Below are 18,760 nucleotides of genomic sequence, written 5' to 3'. Positions count from 1 at the left end.
CCAGCAATTTACATATATTAATTTCCAAAAAGAAAAAAAGTAAAAAATAGTACATATGTTTGACAAATTAGTACCTGTTCGTTGCATAGATAATATTAATTATTTCAGTCTTGCTCTTTTGTAATTATTTTTATTTCAATTAGATGATAGAATGATGGCTACTGAAGCGATAAGTAGTGACAATTTCTTTTCCTCATAGAACACATTTCGTATAGTACTAAAATAATTTTATTGTATCAGTACCAAAATGTGGAGTCATATTATTATACTGTTTAGATCATACATCATAATGCAGATATCTAGCAAACTAAAGTGAATTCAGCCATAATTACTTAATCATTATCATTATCTTCTTTATTGCAAAGTACTTTTTAAATAAAATTTTATTTATTTATTCATGAGAGACACACAGAGAGAGGCAGAGACACAGGCAGAGGGAGAAGCAGGCTTCCAGCAGGTAACTCAATGTGGGACTCGGATCTCAGGACCCCAAGATCGTGACCTGAGCAAAGGCAGATGCTCAACCACTGAGCCACCCAGGCATCCCTATTGCAAAGTACATTGAGGACAAATTTGGAGATATTATGTTCCAAATATGCTCTTCTTTTCTAGTCAAGAATGTTAAAGCTCTAAAAGGAAGGATTATATAAAATGCTTTTAAATTAGTTGGAAGAATATTGTATGAAAGAGCAAAAGAGAGTGTTAGTATATTATTTATCTATCTGAATCTCAGTCATTTTGGATTGTTCTTGCTTTAACATAATTTACGGGGAGTTTACACTTATAACACTACTGAGTAGGGCATCTCCAATCAACATATGTAAATTTCAAAGATATTTGCACAGCTTAGCATTTCTTGTCTTTCAGTAGTATAAGAACACTGCTCTGAAATTAGTAGTCTGTTGTAATTGTGACTCTGAGATACATAGTCTATTTGAATCTCTAACAATGTCTGTTTCTGGGACGCCTGGGTGGCTCAGCGGTTGAGCATCTGCTTTTGGCGTAGGACTTGATCCTGTGGTACCAGGATCGAGTCCCACATCGTGCTCCCTGCATGGAGCCTGCTTCTCCCTCTGCCTGTGTCTCTGCCTCTCTCCCTCTCTGTGTCTCTCATGAATAAATAAAATAAAATAAAATAAAATAAAATAAAATAAAATAAAAAACAATGTCTGTTCCCTTTGTGGGAACAAAAAAGTTACAACAAAAGAGGAATTGCCAAGCATATTCATATTCTGAGAACTAACTTCTTTGTATTTCTCAGGCCTTAAAGAGAGGAAAAACTACCATGAACACTAATCTTAAAGAAAAATATTTTAGGGGTACCTGTGTGGCTTAGTTGATTAAGCATTTGGCTCAGGTCATATCCCAGGTTAGAGTCCCACATTGCATTGGTCTCCTTGCTGAACCAGGAGTCTGCTTCTCCCTCTCCCTCTCCCCTCACCCCACTCATGCCATCTCTCTCTCTCTCTCAAATAGATAAAATCTTAACAAAAAAGAAAAATATTTTGAATCATAAAATATTCAATTTTATTTGTTCAAAAAAATAATTATCTTTCATTAGATTTCTAATCTTTCATAGTTGGTGTAGGATCCTCATGGTGCATGTTAGTTGTTTGTCTTGACTGTTGACAAATAGAGTATATTTGTAAAACTATGCCAGCAAATATTTCCTTCTAGTTTTTCAATTTGAAATATATAAGCATTTTCTCAGAATATAAGCAACACTTGTATTTAGTGAGTGGCAGAGGGTGATCTTCTGGAGGGAATTTAAAAATATGCTTTTTGTTTTTTTTCAGTCTCAAGGTTAGATATCTGTTCTGGAAGAGTATAACTTAGAGGCTTTGAGTATTAAATGGCAAAATGTCATCCCATTATCTGCCTCATATAAGGAATGGATTTGGTAATGGTGACAGCAGTAGATAGAAAAACCAAATAGAAGACTGATTGGTTTGGATTTATTTTTTGACAATAACCCTAAACTTCTGATGCAAATAAAGTATCTGAATTCTCAGTACTGCCCTAAGAAAATTGATTGATTGATATATGGAGTTTCCCGAAAGGCAGGTCCAAATAGTAATCTCATGAATATACCAACATGTATGTAATGTATACAAATACTCTCTTTGGAGAACTGTGTTGAGGGGAAGGGGTGGAAAACTTAAATACATGTGATGATTTGGGGTGATGAGATAGAGAAAGGACAAAATGGCTTCTCCAAGTTCATTGTAAAGTGAGTAACGTAGCAAGAATATTCAGAAAAGTATAATATGAGAGCAGCATGGAAAAGAAAACAGGAGAGAACACCTCATCCCTGGCACAGATTAAGTGTTGCTAAATGCAAAGGAAGCCTAATTCTTAATTGAAGCTGTTTCACATATTTTCCCAGGCAGGAAATCTAGCATCCCTATATGGAGCACTAAGATTTGCAATGTCTCACTATGTTTCTTTTTAGCTGTCTCCAGCATCTGAAAGAAAGGAACTTGCAAAATCAGAGATGTGGTTCTCCCACTAAAAATGAGCTCTTGGAAAGTATCAGTAACTCACAAACCTAGTGCCAGTGTGCTAGTTTAGATTAATCTCTGCCAGCACTCCCTGCCACTACAATTGGCTCCCTTCCTCTCCTAAGGCATCAGCCCTATTCTCATCCCACTGCCTAACCTCAGACTCATCCTTCAAACCTAATTATATAGCATAATCCAAACCAGACCCCCATGAATCAATAAAGGCTACTTGTCACTCTTTCTAATGAAAGAACTAAAGGGCTAATTTTACATTAAGTAACTGCCTTTCCCCCCCGCCCCGAATTTTAGAAGGGAGAATTCTCTCCAGTGGGAGAATAGTAAATTAGAGACACAGCATTGACTTAAAATTGAAACTTTTTCTATCAAACTCAAATTTTCTAAATGTGGGTACATTTTCTATATTGTGATAAATTAAAAAGGATGATACAGTAAAAAAAAATTCTGCTTTGACACTTACCGGATTATAGTATGAATGGCCAAATCTATTTACCTTGCAAACAATTTCTCACATTAATACAAAATATTAATCTTGTGAGTTATCAACTTATTCCTGATTATCATCCAAATAGCAAATTACATAAAAGATTTACTGGAAAAAGCCCTATCCTTCTCTCAAAAAGTGGCAAGGTAAATAAAATATAGCCCTCACTTTGTATGGTGCCAACACACATGAATTTCAGTTACCACTAATTCTTCTACAACACAGTTCAAATTTCAGTCCCCACAGCCTATTAACTATGAGTAACTGTAAAATGTGCTAACTTCACTGTTAGCTATTCAGTTCACAAATCACCATGTAGTAACAGATGCCCAGCATGATCAGTGACCAAGCATGTGACTTCTTCCAATGTCTGCCAGGGTTTGGCCACTGTATCCATTAATCAGCTCATACTCAGACAGCAAAGTATGTGGCTATGTTGCCTCCTCGTCTCCTACTGACAAGCCTATGTGCCATTTTATTTTTAAATAAGGATAAGTAAAAGAAAGAATTGGTTAGTAAAGATGGAAATACAGCAAAGAAACAAAAAAAAAATTACGATGCTGGCAGTGAAATTTGAATTAAATAGAAATGGAATTATAGAAGAAATAGCTGACTGTGAATGTTAGCAGTGCTGCCATTAAGGAGACTCTAGATGTGCAGCCAGAGGAACTTAGTGAAGGCAGATGTATTAACACAAATCAGAAAAGTGGTGGTGGCAATATAAACTGGTACAGCCATTGTGGAAAACAGTATAGAATTTCCTTAAAAAATTAAAAATGGAATTGCATAATATCCAGTAATTCCACTACAAGGTATTCACCCAAAGAATATAAGAACACTAATTTGAAAAGATATATGCACCCCTATGTTTATTGCAGCATCATTTACAATAGCCAAGATATGGAAGAAACCCAAGTGTTCTTCAATACATGATAAAGATATGATATATATACATATAAATCTGTGTGTCTATATGATGGAACATTGCTCAGTTATAAAACAGAGGGAAATCTTGCCATTTGCAACAACATGGATGGATCTAGAGGATATAATGCAAAGTGAAATATGCCAGTGAGAGGAGGACAGACACCATTTAATTTCACTAATAATGTGTAATTTAAGAAACAAAACAAATAAATAGAGACAAACAAAATAAACTCTTAACTCAGGTTGAGAAAATGGTGGTTAGCAGAGGCGGGGTGGGTGGGGAGATGGATGAAACAGGTTAAAGGGATTAAGAGCACACTCATGATGAGCACTGAAGTATAGAATTGTTGAACCACCGAATTGTACATCTGAAACTAATAAAACACTGTATGCTAATTATACTGGAATTAAAAAGGGAGAGGAAGGGGAGGGGAGAGAAGGGGAAGGGTGGGGTTGTGATGAAAAACATGACAACCTCCGGGAGGAAGTGCTGCTGGCAAAAAAATCTTCACATTAACGAGCTCTCAGAGATATTCCAAGGCATTAAAAGTATGAAGGATAAAATGTTGTAAGCTGATCCAAACTTAGAAATAGGACAGTTCACCAAGGTACAGAAAAAAATGCTCACTCCATATCTTAAGTTATATGATTTAAAAAGTAAGCAGTGTTCTATGTATTCTTAACAAGTTTTTTTGGAAAGACATAAAATATTTTAAATATCATGAATTCTAATGTTTTGAATTACAGCATACTAAATAAATATTAGTTTTACTTTTTTATTTCCCTATTTTTTATAAATGACAGTAAGAGAGTTTTTAATGTTTTCACACACAAAAAAATATGGGGCGATTTTAATTTTTTCTCACTGATTATTAAAAATCAAGGTTTTGGCATGCACAGACATTTTCAGTCTGAACTACCATACCAAGGAAGGGCTACTTGTATTTTACATATGCCATTTTAGAGTTTCAAAATAAGTGTAAAATAAGTATACTTTACCTTAAAATAAGTATAAGTATTTATATATAAAATAAGTATATATACATAATAACGATACCAATTTAGTTTATGTTATTGAACTATGATTATCTCTATATCACAGTTACTGCAAGTAGGGCCCTTGAACTCTAGTTATATGCCCAATATAAACACTGGTAAGAACAGAAAAAGACACCATTTCAAGCACCTACAACCATAAAATTGTTTATTTGTATAACTACTCACATTTATTTGAATATAGACTATATGCTAGGAGCAGTGCTAGCCACATAGGACAACAGTGTACATGGCAAATCAAGTTTTCTTTTCCTCATAAACTTTATTGTCATGTGTACATTTCTGTTTCTTATTTTCCTATGGAAAAAAAATTAAATACCATAGGAAAAAAATATGGCAAGAAAAGAGCAAATTACACTGTCATTTTGTTTAACATATTCTACTTATATTTTCTCAATATAAGCTTTGGGTCAGGTTTCTTTTAGGTCAAAAGCTGATAACTCATTTGAGAATAATATATGCTTGGGATGCCTGGGTGGCTCTGCGGTTGAGCGTCTGACTTTGGCTTAAGGCAAGATCCTGGGGTCCGAGATCAAGTCCCACATCGGGCAAAGAGAATAATTATGCTTAACTGGGAGTACATAACTTTAAGGAAAAAAAAAAAAAGGATTGTATTTATTTATTTATTTATTTATTTATTTATTTATTTATTTATTTAAGAGAGTAAGAGCACAAGCAGAGGGGAGTAGCTGAGGGAGAGGGACAAGTAGACTCCGTCCCGGCTGAGCGCCAAGGCTGATACAGGACTTGCTCTCACAAACCTGAGATCATGACCTGAGCAGAAATCAAGAGTCAGATGCTTAACCAACTGAGCCACCCAGGCGCCCCAGGAGCATATAACTTTCATCTTGCTGCTTGGATGTTTCTAAAATGTAATGTGTCATACACTTTCATTAGTACTAAAGATAATTATATTCTGTGTTTGATCTTTAAGTGTAAGGCTCAAGCATCTTCAGAAATGAATGATAAATCTTTGTAAACCTAATATATTTAGTGCTGTATATAATAATATTTCAATTTAAGGTTTGTTTGTTTGTTTGTTTTAAGATTTATTTACTTGAGGGAGGGAGGGGGAGAGGGAGAGAGACTCCCAGACTCCTTCCTTGTTAAGGGTGGAGGACTCAGGGCTGGATATAAGGACCCTGAGATTATGACCTGAGCAGAAACTGAGAGTCCAACACTTAACTGACTGTGCCACCCAGAAGCCCCTCGGTTCAAGTTTTTGATGTTACTAATTAAATGACCTACAACTGCCAATTCTTTTATATAAGAAATAAGATATTTAACCTAAATTTCAGCAGTGAAGATTATGCAGATTTTAACAGATTATAAAATGTTAAATTACCATTGGGCTCTATAATAATGATGAATAATTTAGAATAAAAATGTACAATGTTGCAGTAATTTCCCAGTGTCTATTTTCAGCTCAGAGGCACTATTAAAAGCTGACACCACTCAATGGACTCAAAGTCATAAACACTCTTTAGATAAATACTAGATATGTATACATTTATATATAAAAAGATATCATACACATGTGAAAACAATCTGAAAATAAGATATTTAAATACACATGGATATGTGTATCTGTGATAGCTAAGTGAATAATACTATTACAATAAGAAATTATTTATTATTTTAAAATTTGTCTTATAATGAATTTCTTTGCCTTTTATAATAAACCAGGCCAGGTAATGATTTTACACATATTTTCTTTCCGGTAATTACAATTCCAAGCTATTTTTACATTCCCTACTTCATAATAGTTGACAAAGTAATACTAAGGTCTACATTTACTTACTGTTTTTATGAATTCTGTGTTTATTCTTATACTCAGTAACTGATCCCCAAACCTCCATTAATTAACCAGATGATAGTAATGAGAGAGTTAATTATTGCTTTTCTATGTAATAGTTCAGATTTAGAGAGTACCCCTATGCTTTGTTCCTCAATATAAGGAGCATTATGTAGGATAGACATTATACCTGGCTAAAGAATGAGTTTAAAGCAAAGAAAACATTTTAACTTATTATGCAGTAAAAATTATCAAGATCAGAGTCTTTTATTCTTATATGTGATCCTGTAATTTTTTATTTAACTATGTAAATCAGATTTATACTTACACTTTTGATATAAAAGAAGCCTTTAATATCTAATATTTGTCTAAAAATAGTTCATTTTATTTGTCACACATTTCTTTACAGATTCCTGTTAATCTTCAGTCACTCTAACAGATTCTGGAAATACAAAAGTGAATAAGGTTCTTGCCAAATGAATATAATCTATAAGATAAATATCATAATAGAAATTTGTATAAATTCCCTTGAAAGTACACAGGAGGAAGTTCTCACTGAGTTGAGAGAGTTCTGAAATTTCCTTTTGCAATTATGTAAATTTTGTTTAGTTTAGATAAGCAAAGCAAACCTACCCATGATGTATCTGAGATCATTCTGTAAGGGCATTGTTGTGATTTTCCTTCTTAAAATGTAGAAGCGGGCATCTGCGTGGCTCAGTCTGTTAAATGAACAACGTTTGAATTCAGCTCAGGTCATGATCTCAGGGTTGTGAGATGAGCCCCCGGTCAAGCCCTGTGTTAGGCTCTGAGCTCACTGGGAAGTCTGCTCAAGATTCTCTCTCTCCTCTCCCTCTGTTCCTCCCCCCACCATCTCTCTCTCAAATAAATTAAAAAAAAAAAAGGAAAGAAAGAAAAGAAAAGAAAAAAGAAAGAAAGAAAAAAAAAAAGAAAAAAAGAAAAGAAACAAAAAAGAAAAAGAAGTGGAAGCACGGAAAGTTTATGTAGTGGGAGTGTTTTGACAGAAAATGAGTAGGGGGGATTCCTAGGTGGCTCAGCTGTTTAGTGCCTGCCTTTGGCCCAGGGCACGATCCTGGAGTCCTGGGATCGAGTCCTGAGTTGGGCTCCCTGTGTGGAGCCTGCATCTCCCTCTGCCTGTGTCTCCGCCTCTCTCTCTCTCTATGTCTATCATGAATAAATAAATAAAATCTTAAAAAAAGAAAAGAAAAGAAAAGAAAATGAGTAGGGAATGAAGATACTGCAGATCATAACTTGCTTTGAGAACAACTTCCCCCAAAAAATAAACCCCAAAAACAAAAACAGGGAATCAGACTTCCCATTGGTGCCCAGAATTTCCATAGTTGCTGAAGACTGCACCAAGTCTGTTCTAGGGCCGTTGGAGGATGGCTATTGGATTAGGCATTTATATTTTCCACTCTTGTAGTAGTGCATGCATGTGTATGTGTGTACCATTAATTTTAGACAGGATTAACTGAACTCATAATGATAATTAAGCTTTTAAAAGTTTTACTCTATCATCACCTCTTTTTTCACTTTTTTTTTCTATTTTGTCAATATCCTTATTTCATAATTTTGGTTTAAATTTTGAAATATTACTACTGTCTACTTCTAACCAAGTAACATGCCATAAATTACATTTTCTTTCTCTCACAATTATTTTTCTGTTTATTTTTTTACTCAATTCTCTAGTATAGATACCCACTTTTTCCATATATGTCAATAACTCATCATATTCCTTGCAATAATTTCTTCAATACACAGTTGCATCAGGCAATGCACCAATTTACGTGTGTTTTAACCTAGAAATCCCCACCTCAACCTCTCTTCTTGCTCCAGTCTAGGTGATTTTTTTTTTCTCCAGGTCCACTGCTCTGTGCTTCCGTGAGTGATCCTTCAACCATTCTTCTGGTTTCAGGATTTTTTGGCCTCCTTTCTCTTCACTCTATTCTTCTCCAGAGCTCCTATTAGTCAGATGTGGGACCATATGGATTGATCTTCGGAATTCCCTTTTTATTTTTATTTTATTTTATTTTTTTAAGATTTTATTTATTTGACAGAGAGAGAGAGAACAGGAGCACGGAGGCACAGAGGGAGAGGGAGAAACAGGCTCCCTGCAGAGCATAGAGCCTGGCACAGGACTCGATCTTAGGACTCCAGTATCATGACCTGAGTGGAATGCTTAATGGACCCAACCACCCAGGTACCCTTGATCTTTGGAATTTTCTTTAACAGCTTATTTCCTAATTTTTATCTGTGTGTAACTTTGTTCTACTTTCCGGGCCATTTCCTCTACCTTATCTTCTGGACGCTCAATTTCTTCTGTATTTCAAATCTCATATTTTTAATTTCTAAGACTTCTTTTTTTGGAGGGAGGTGAGCTTTATTCTTTTTTCTTTTAGCTTCCCAGGTAGGTTTTTTTTTTTCCTCCAAAACTAGGAGTACAACTTCCTTTCTTATCTGGTTGATTATTTTAACAATTTAATTTCTTTTATATTATCCTCAATCTAATGTCTCTGCTTATTTCGGTCTCTCTCCTTCTTTCTTTCAGTTTGTTTGGTCTCTGTTTTGGAGGTTTTTCTTAAATAACTCAAGATTTTCTCTGTTTATTATCGAGTGAATGCCACTGAACCTGTCTGTAGGGGATCTAGGGGTTTGTTGATCCACGCCCTTCTCTGTATGATGCTGGTGGTAATGCTGGAGTTTCGCCGGATGTCTCTGGGGGACTTCATTGCTTTAGAGGAAATTCTAATTTCCTGCCTCACGAAATGATATGCCTGAATGCTGTCCTGGGAACAAGGCAGGGAGAGAGCAGAACAGAGATTCTGATCAGTCAGCATTCAGGTTTTCATCTAATCCCCTGGTGGCAGCTCTGTGCCTCGCCCTTGCTTCAGCTATACCTGTGTCCCCAATTTTCAGAGGACAAATGTCTGGCTTGTGTGTGGGTGTGTGTGAGTAGGTCAGTATGGGGGTGTAGCAGCTTGCCTGAGCAGGGTGGGGAAGGGGAATGGAAGGCCAATCGTGCTGTCTGTGGACTTGAACCTGATTGCTTACTTGTCACAAACATCAGGAATCTGCCAAAACTTAGATCGGAACCGCCTTTGTTGTCCTGAATCAATTGTAACACCTGAGCCATCTTTGCATATTCCTAAAACTTCTTCAAATTTATGCTATATTCTATTATTCTGTTATTCTTGAAGGCTAATCCTTTTTTTTTTTTTTCTAATTGGCTGGGTTTTGATGGTGTTTCAGAAAGAAGGCAAACACATATGTTCAATCCACTATGGTTTTTATATCTATATATAGATAGTTGTTTTCAAAATTATGATAATTGAAATATTTTGCTCTCCAGATTTTAGAACACAGATGAATCTTGGTAAGTTTCAAGAGTTTATAAATCTTAATTTTTAGAATTAATAAAAATCGGTTTTCATATGCTTTGATACCTCCGAATGAAAGAAGTAATTTGCCACTTATATCAAACAATAAATCGAATATATTGGTCAGATTCATAGGAATCATACAGAGACATAAAGAGTTCATCTGGCATACAGAGCAGATTTCTTTTTATTGAAGTAAAATAGTATTTTACACCCATTTTACAACTGAGGTAACTGACACTCATGCTATAGTTTCTGCCATTACCAAAGCAAAAAACTTGTCTCCTGCTCCCCTAAACCAGTGCTCTTAAGTTTCCAAAGGTAACCCTAGTATGCTAGAACCAGAGGAAGTACTCCCAACTGATATGAGTACAGGTAAGACAGGATTTTTAGAGTCCCTTGGAACAATAGAGTCTGGACTATTGATTGCCCAGTGACTGAACCAGCCTTTGGACATGCCCTGCCTTGGTTAAAACTTCCAGTTAATTACTCCTTCCAAACATCTCTGCACATGCCTCCCAAGAGCTTAGCCAGAGAGAGAACTATCTTCCCTTTCCTTTCTAATGTATAACTCATACAGCCGTAGCCAACGTGTGATATTTCAATTGCTAGTTTTTGAAGAAGTGGGCAAATATCAACTGGTTTGGAATTGAGATACCATGATCATTTCATCTTTGATTTAAAGAACACTTTAACCTCAGGAGCTGTGAGGCAAAAGGTTAATGCATCGACCTGCTGCTGCATGTAACCCCCTTGCCATAACGGTCTTGTTTTTTGCCCCAGCTTGGTACCTATTTCAATATACTTTACAGCTAGTAGGTAAATATGACATTCAGATCTTATTCCCAAGAGCACTGAAAGCTACTGAGATAGTACTATCTTAAATAATAGCTGTTAGGGATATTTTCCTGTTTGAGGGTTATCTTTTAAAAATTCTTTTTTTTTTTCCTTCTGTAGTAAAATCAGTGTTAACTTTTGGTATATCTAGGTATGTAGAAACAAATTATGTACCAACTATGTTTAAACTTTCCTTTTATAAAGTTACTTAAATATTTCCATCTCCTGGAAAACTATATTTATATAATAAATATATAAAAATATAATATAATAAATTATAATTTTATAATAATAAGCAGGTATGTGTTTGGGGATGATGGGGAAGTAACAGAAATAAAATAACGTCAGGAATGGGAATTATACACTTAGCTGTTATGCAATTTTAGTGTACAATTGTGTAATACGCTGTCACATGTCCATTTAACATAATTACAAATTGTTCATCTTAATTGTCCTGTGCTTTTGCTCTTATACATTTTATTCATTGTATTTTTCTTATTCATCTGCCTATCCTTAACATATTAACTCAGAAATACAAGGGTTGTTATAACCAGGAATATTCCCATACTTGGAGACCCAAAATAGGAAGAAAATACTAATTAGCACAAGACCAGTGGAATTTCTGGTGAAATGACATGGAACTAAAGCAAATAGTGTGACTTCATTTGCTAATTGACTACTTAAATCCACACTCCTGGGAGGGGTTTACCAAAATGTGTATTTAACTGGCAGGTGATGTTTCTACCACAATAATGCCATCAGCATAATTCTTTCAGGTTGATGGGAAAACTAGAGGCTACTTTTCCCTCCCAGGGTGTGGCAAGCTGTGAAGCTTTAGATGATTAAAAAAACAAAGGCATCTCTTTTAAACCTAGAGACCTTGTCTTCAACAAGTATGAAGCTAATGTTTCTCCACAATGAGATAAACTCGGAAGGCAATTTTTAACACTGTTATTGCCTCTCTACTTTCTGTCTGTTATGAATTGTTGCTCTTTATTGTTAAACTTTAAAAGTTCAATTTCTTCTTAGTTTTCCTTTTTTATTCTTTTTAAAATCTGTACATGGGTAGTGAATGACCCAAATCTTACATACATTTTTTTCCTTTTAGTTTCAATATTGTGAGGAAATTTAAAGCCCAGAACATCTTATGTTGCATCCTTTCCTTACATAGGATACAGGATCATCCTTCAGTATTCTGAGAAAGAACGAGGCTAGCTCTCTGCAAAAATACTCACTGTGGCACGTAATGGTTTAAGTTATGAATTGCCCACTTAAGTTTTTGTTTTATAAACTTTTAAAAATATTGAAAGATCATCATACTAGGTGTCAAAAACAAAGGAAAAATAAAAGAACAAATCAGAAGGAAAAAGAAAATGACTTTCATCATGTGGTATGAATTTTGATACCATAAACAGATGAAAGGTTTGAAAGACTTGTAGGTAAACTTTTTCTGCAGTTGAGAGAGAGAGAACTACAACTATGCAAGATGAAAATATTTATTCATTTCACCATTTATGTATTCCCTGCCTTATTTCACAAATCATTACAGATAGACATTCTCAAATCTGGATGAAAACCTATATCCTAAAACATAGGTTTTTGTTTTATTTTTCCTTATCAGTGCATAGAATCCTCTATAAATCATCACCAATATGTTCAATATCAGTGGAAGGACATGTTTCACAAATGTCCTAAATCTCGCACCAAGCACCATTACTGAACAGGAAATGAGTGCTTTGGCTGAACAAGTCCAGAGGAAAATAATATAAATTATACACTTGCACATCAATTAAGAGCAGTTAGAGGTCATTTGTGTAAATGATTTCCATACCACTAGGATCTAATGATGGGGGTTGTTTGGATTTATCAATGATTCTCAATCACCTGCCCCTTAATTACAGACTGCTCTTCAAACCTATAGTTAAGAGTATTAAAGTGAATGTTCCTGTCATTTGAATCATGGTATTGTATGGGTCACCAAGTTAAAAGAATACATTATGTCGATTTCAGGGACTAATGTCAGTGATCACTTTCTCTATTTACTACTGTTGTATTAAATAAGTTACAATATACCTGCACGTATTGAATGGCTGAAGTTAAAGTAAGTACTCCTATATATGCATAGAATCCGCTATATAATGGTAAAAAGTGAAACTGACCTGATTACTCTTGGCGTCTCCTGAATCACTTCACTGGGTTAGTGTTTTTGTCATATATAATCATTTGGGCCTCAAATCTGGACTAAACGTACTCTATTTATCATAACTTTTAAAAGATTGAATTAATCCGAGGACATAGCACATAAAACCGTTCTTTTCAGGAGTTAGAAACATAAAATGCATCACATTGCTGAGAAAAATTTTGCCTAGGATTTCCAAGACTTATCAGAGCTATAAGAAGAGAAAATATGTGATAGTAAGTTGATACAGGAATGTGAAATGATTTGAAAAACTTGTCTCGATTTGCAGGAAAATCCAGATACTGTATAGAATACAAAGCAAAACATTCCCGTCTTCTCCATCCTATGCCTAACCCACCCAAGAGACACTGAACACCGTGGCTCCCACTTTTGAAAATAACTGAAAATAAGCCAAAGTATGGCTCCGTGTGTGTGTGTGTGTGCGTGCGTGCGCACAGACACACACACACACATATACACACTTAGTTATGTCGCATTTTTAACTTGAACATATTTCTTTTAATTCCTGTGATTCGATTCCTTATGCTAATGAAATCAGTGTGTGCTGTAAATAAACCACTCATTAACAAAATTTGAAAACAGAGTGAATGTATTTATTCAGTCTCCTGTCTTACTCTGTCTTGCCACTACCACAAATGCTTTAGATTTCTATTCACAAACACAAGAAGATTAAAATCACAATATGTCATACATATATTTTATAAAAATAGCAAAATCGATAATATTCAACAGTTATGTAATTTCAACAGTTATGTAATTCTACAGATAAATTGTGTGATAATCATTGTTTTAAAATCTGTTTCAAATTACCAAGAAGTGTCATAGAATTTGTGCTCCAGAGGACACACCAGGAGCATGTTGCCGGACAGTATCAAGATGATGATTTCATAATGAGAACCAAATAAAATTCTTTGTGGAAAAGCAGATTTTTTTTTCCCTGGAAGGAGTAGAAAAACAAGAGAACTTTGCGACTGCATTCAGTAGTAAACTCATCTTGAGGAAATCTTTTAGGGGATTATTATACCTTATTTTCAAATTCTAATTCTGAAAATTTAGAACCACTAACTACAATGGGATAGCTAGTTTGGCCCCCAAGTTTTGCCTCTTCCTTTTTTTCCATAGTTTATTTGGGGGAAAAAAGAGAAATGCAGATTAGATCTAGGCTTTCTAAAAAATACCAAGCAAAACAATTATTCAAGTAAAATATACCATTAAGCAGGATAAGATACAAAAATGGAAGTTCCTGGATATTTCAGAAAGTTTTTTTCTCACATTTAACAGCACACCAGATGTAAAAGAATATATTTATAAAATATTGAAAATAAGAGAAAATATATCATGAAACCTTAATAAATATTGTACATAATATTTTTTCTTTTCAATATTGAAAATCTGCTAGATTTCCTCCCTTAAATATTTTCACCCACCTGACATATTTACATGTTAAATACATCCAATTCAACAGCATATTTTTAAGGATAGGGGAAATTTCCTACTGGAAATTCTGATGATAGAAAAGTGAATGGTTTTCAAAAAGATTATCTCTTAACTGTCCCAATTCTTAGTGAACTAGCTTCTTGAACTTCTTTTATAGTTACACGGTTTTTAAGCAATAACCATCTTGAAACACATTTCCAAATATATAACAACTTCAGCATCAGAATGGAATAATACGGTTTTCATATTTCATTATTTCCTTTTTTAAGAGATGTGCCTGTGGTGAGTACAGTTAGTGTCTATTAATATCTCATTCATAGATTCTATAGGTCAGCTACAAAACTTTTGGATTTTTCCTAAATTAAAAAAATATCTTTACATATGGTACAAACTTTTTGCCCAAATTGGTTTACCATATTGTAATTAAATACTGGTTTTCTCAGACATGAAAATTTTATGTATAGAAAGCCATAAATCTTTTTACAAATATGGCAAATAGTCATAATGTAGAATTACAAATTTACTACGCAAAGAAAAAAACAGGTATATACAATCTTTTGATGTTAATTTGGATCTGTAATCCAAAAATTAAGCTTTAAATTTTTAATTCTAGGACACCTGGGTGGCTCAGTGGTTGAGCATCTGCCTTTGGCTCAGGGTGTGAACACGGGGTCCTGAGATCAAGTCCCAGATTGGGCTCCTTGGAGGAGCCTGCTTCTCCCTCTGCCTATGTCTCTACCTCTCTCTGTGTGCCTCTAATGAATAAATAATTAAAATCTTTTAAAAAGTAAATAAATAAATTTTAATTCTATATTGTAAACGTTTCAATTTTAAGTTATTAACTCTTACAGAAAATATTCAATATCGCTAGATTTCAAACAAAACTATAAACTTTTATGAGTAAGAAACTATCCATTTCAAATCAGCTACTGAACTATAAGTTTACATCAGGGAAAATATAAGCAAAAATATTTCTGCCCCTTTTGGTTATAGCAAAATGTTTTCAAAATGCCACGGTCTTGAGTTAAAAAATTACACCAAGTCACTGTATGATTTTTAATTTAAATTTAATTCTTAAGACTAAAGAAACTGGGAATCTTTGGGAAGAGGCACTTAATATTTTGTAAGCACATTTTTTAAAATAAAATAAAATAGAATAAAAGTAGATCCTCTAAAAGCTTATAACTGTTATAATAATTCTATTCAATTGAGGGTGGATTTCTACTTTGACTCTACATTGGCACCACCTGTGAAATGTTGGATCCAATTTCCAAACCATAATTCTAACCTGTTTTCTCTTTTATTGTTGATCTTGGCACCCCAGCAACTCCACCACACTACTCTTAACATCCATCCTTTCTTCCACCATCATAAATACTCATAGATATTTTTCCCTATGATGGAGATCAAAATAATAGGATTGAATTTAATGTCCTATGGCATTAAGATATTTTCAATATTTATCCTGGAAAGTAGCACTGTATATCCCCTCTTGAATTAGAAAAAATTGGATCCAGCATAGAGTGTGGTATTAAGAGAGAGAGACAGAGAGAGGGGACTGAGACATATGAGACATATTGATATGATAATGAGTATTAACTATAGTCTGTGGCATCCTGACTTATCTGGAGTCTTGTAAGTATGTCTCTGTGGTTGCCAAGGAGAGTTCAGGTGAAAACAAAGACAGCTTGAGCCCACAATCCATTTTAAGGATTATAGGACTTATTAGTACATTTAATAAAGGAGAGAAGTATTAGGCATGTATGAACACATAAAAATTGATTAAAGTATCTCCAATCACTGGTTTAAACAAACAAAAAAAAGGTAGAAGAAAATGAAGAACTTTACAAAGATTGTGCTGAGAAACTCTGGATTCAATGTTCAACATATATATATTTTTTTTTGTCTCTGTATTAAGTGAATAGAACTAAATAAAAAAAAAGACTACATTTGAAATTTCTATTTTATAATCATGTATGCCAAACCTGCTAGAAGAAAAATAGGTTTTACAGAGCCTTAAGATTAAAGAGAAATTATCTCAAAGTTTTTTTTTTATTCCAGAATTTCAAAATTTCTCCAAATGATCAACATAAAAATAGGGCAAAATTTAAAAAGCCCATTTCTTTTCAGTATAGTGCATTAATGTTATTAGTTAGCAGTTGTCTTATCTCAATTCATGATGTGCTGTGTTGAAAAAAAAAAGACAAAAACACACTTCTTATTCTTAGGAATTTAATATTTGGGTAAATAACATGTGTCTATGAAGAAAATTAAGATTCAATTAAAAGAAATATAAATATGTAGAAATTAGCTTTTTCCTATCAAGTGAAGAACAAATATGTAAATTACCTAAGATTTATATACTACTTATGAGCCTTACTTTTTTCAATAGGTATATTTTTAAAATACCTGTATGAATTTATCTAAACTGAATAACATTTTAAAGCAGGAGATGAATTAGCATTTAAAAATAATCAAATCATCTTCTAAAATGTGAAAATTCCTTTACAAAGGAAATAATTATCCTGAATTACATGATTTTTAAATTTGTATTTTTAATCAGTGTATTAGTGTACATTTAATTAAAAGTAAAGAGCTTATATGTTTAATCTACATGTGCTTGAAAAATTAAACAATTATATCACTATACTTTTAAACTATGACTCATTTTTCATTTGATCTATCAAAAATATGTAATAAATTGTTGAAAAGGAAATCATCAAATCAATAACATGATTTTGACTTTAAATACTTCAAAGGCTTTATAATGCTTTGTTTAATCTGTATCTTTAGTTTCATTGTCATGAAACACAGGGCAATCAATTTTCATTGGTAAATATAATTAGCACCACTGCATGTTCATAAATAATGGTAAATAATTATTATAATATTTATTGTGATATGTAATTATTGTGGATTGTCAGTTATTAATTAAATAATAAAGTACTTACCAACTGTTCTAATGTCTACTCGGGTTATTGGCCATAAAATTGATTACACTTGAAATTTACCAAGGATTCAAAGGTTTTCTACCAAAGAGGACAAGTGGAAGCATGAAGCCTGATCAAGACCCAATAGACTAACTCTAGAATATGTTTTTACTGTTACCAAGTTTTAACCAAAAGGAACATATATATTTCCTTCTCCTACATAGATTATGTCAGCTCTGCTACATACATTCCAACTGATTTCCAAAATTGATTTGTTAATTGTACCAACAGTTCTCCATCCTCTATGACTGACATGTATGTGTCTGGGACACAGATGGGTCAAAAATACAAACCTAGGCTTCCCATGGGGAAGGGTGTGACCCAACTCTGTAAGTACAGAGTTTGGGAGGTGAGAGATAATCTAAAACAAAAATTCTCAAAATTTAAGACACATACTAATTATCTGGAGAACTTACAGGAATGTGAATTCTGATTTTAGTAGCTCTAAAGTGGGGCTTGAGACTTTGCACTCTTAATAAGCTCACAGGTAACACAGCTGTTAAATAGTCCATTGACTGGACTTTGCATATAATCATTTTATTTTCTAAGTAAGAAAAACTGAGAAACTTGAGTCCTGGATGGGCTGCTTTAGAGATGGGCTTGGTATTTGGCTAAATATAAGTCCAACATAACCAAAAACTTGTACCCTGTAGTTAATCTTACTGGAAGATCTTAAAGAACAGTAATCATGTGTTGAACATAATTTCATCACCCATAGCACCTACCCCAGGGTTTTATCTCTAGTGAGGTTTATCTAACAAATATTCCCTGAAGGAATTAAACATCAGAAACTTTGCCTTTGTTTTCATCTCACTAAGTAGCTACGATCCAGCCTTAATCCTTGCCCAAGCAGCTTCTCTTCCAGTGTTCTCCGTATCAGTAACAACACCTTATCCACACAGCTGCACATGACAGAAACTTGGAAACCATCCATGACAGGGCCCTGCCCCAGACATCTAATAAGTGGAAAATACTTATTGATTCCAGAAGAAAGAGATATCTTAAATTTGTTCTCATCTGTCCATTGTCACTGCCACCTTCCTGATCCAGACTTTGCCATCTCTCTACTAAATAATCAGAGCCTCTTCATTGCTCCTCAAACTATCAGAGTTTCTTTCAT

The sequence above is a fragment of the Canis lupus genome, chromosome 32 (assembly GCF_011100685.1).
Source record: "Canis lupus familiaris isolate Mischka breed German Shepherd chromosome 32, alternate assembly UU_Cfam_GSD_1.0, whole genome shotgun sequence".
In the NCBI taxonomy this organism is placed as follows: Eukaryota; Metazoa; Chordata; class Mammalia; order Carnivora; family Canidae; genus Canis; species Canis lupus.
The sequence above is the reverse complement of the archived record's forward strand: the minus strand, read 5'-3'. Positions refer to the sequence as shown.